The sequence below is a fragment of the Octodon degus genome, unplaced genomic scaffold, assembly GCF_000260255.1.
Source record: "Octodon degus isolate 3935 unplaced genomic scaffold, OctDeg1.0 scaffold00032, whole genome shotgun sequence".
NCBI classification, from domain to species: domain Eukaryota; kingdom Metazoa; phylum Chordata; class Mammalia; order Rodentia; family Octodontidae; genus Octodon; species Octodon degus.
The window spans coordinates 12,130,160-12,131,684 of record NW_004524608.1 but is presented as its reverse complement, the minus strand read 5'-3'; the positions used below and the strand labels follow the sequence as shown (position 1 = coordinate 12,131,684).

Genomic DNA, 1,525 nt, shown 5'->3' with positions numbered 1-1,525 from the left:
GGAGAAAAAACCCAGCTGAAGGCCTGGATCTCACGGTAATGTTCTGCATGAGTTCAGCTGAAGCTCTAAAGCCTATGGCAATACCCCAAAACAAGTCCAAGTGGAGTTCTAGAGCCTATGGCAATGTCTCATGCAAGTTTGTGTCAAGGATCTTCACCAGGAAGGCCAAAGATTGGTGCTAGAAGCTGGAGAGTTTGTGCCAGTGGGGTGTATGATCTACCCCAGCAGGCTGAGGAATCTTCACTGGAGCCAGAGCTCCCTGCAGAAGTACCACAGGCATCCTCAGCAATAGCAAGGTCCCAAGTTCCTCCAACAAGGAGGACAGTGGAGTTCATAAAAGGAAAGCCAGGCGATCCCATGCTGTGGTTCTTCTGAGTTGCTGTGTCCTTGGCTCGTGTAAAAATGGTCACCATTTTCCTAGTGCATGAGAAAATCTGGTTCAACAAGTTCAAGTATGATGATGCAGAAAGGAAATTCTCTGAGCAGATGAATGGGCCTGTGGCTGGTGCCTCCTGCCAGGAGAATGGTGCCAGTGTGACTCTCCTGACATTGCAAGAGCCAGAGAGAACATCCAGAAATCCCTGACTAGAAGCTCCAGCCCTGGGGTCTCCAGTGGGCCTGGTGGAGACCACAGTGAACTTGTTGCCCAGATTGTCAACCTGAAAATGGAGAATCAGAACCTGAAAAGCATGGTGCAAGATCTGCAGCAGGCCATCTCTAGACTGGAAGCCCGGCCGAACACCCTTGAGAGGAGCTCACCCGTCCATCGAGCCACAGCCCCACAGCCCCAGCACATGTCTCCCATGTGCCAAGTGGAGCCCCTAACCAAGAAGGTGGCCACACTAGCAGAGGACAATGAGGGCAATGACACCGACCTATTTGGCAGCAATTAGGAGCAATTGGTTGAGGGAGAAGAGACTAAGGCAATATGCAGAAAAACATCCAAGAAGCCCTCAATGGTGGCCAAGTCCTCCATCCTTCTGGATGTCAAACCTTGGGATGACGAGTCTGACATGGCCAAGCTGGAGGCCTGTGTGTGCTCTATCCAGCTGGTTGGGCTGCTCTGGGGTGGCTCCAAGCTGGTCCCCATGGGTTACAGCATCCGCAAGCTGCAGATCCAGTGTGTGATAGAGAAGGACAAGGTGGGTACCAACTTGCTGGAAGAGGAAGCCACCAAGTTTGAGGAGCATGTGCAGAGTGTGGACATTGCAGCTTTCAACAAGGTCCAAAGCCAAGGGGCATGTGTACAAGGGAGGCCCCGTCAAGATTAAAAACTGAGACTCTGAAAAAAAAAAAAAAAGGGAAAGCCAGTGTAACAAGCGTCTCCAGGATATTGAACAATGCACCATCTTCTCCTTCAGAGCCAGGAAGAAATGCTCAAAGTAAGGACCAGAGCCTCCCCAAAGGGAGCCACGGCCACACTCAGCAAAAAGTTCTGAGCTTCTCTGATGAAGAGAGCAGCCGAGTTCATATCAGAAAAGCCAGTGAGACAAGCTGCTCTGCAGAACCAAGAGAAGCAACTCTT

At 51.0% G+C, this 1,525-nt stretch overlaps 1 pseudogene; it reads left to right on the top strand.

Moving 5' to 3' along the window:
• The first annotated feature begins 402 nt into the window (after positions 1-402).
• Positions 403-1,271, top strand: LOC101565736 (annotated as a pseudogene).
• Positions 1,272-1,525: the final 254 nt, after the last annotated feature.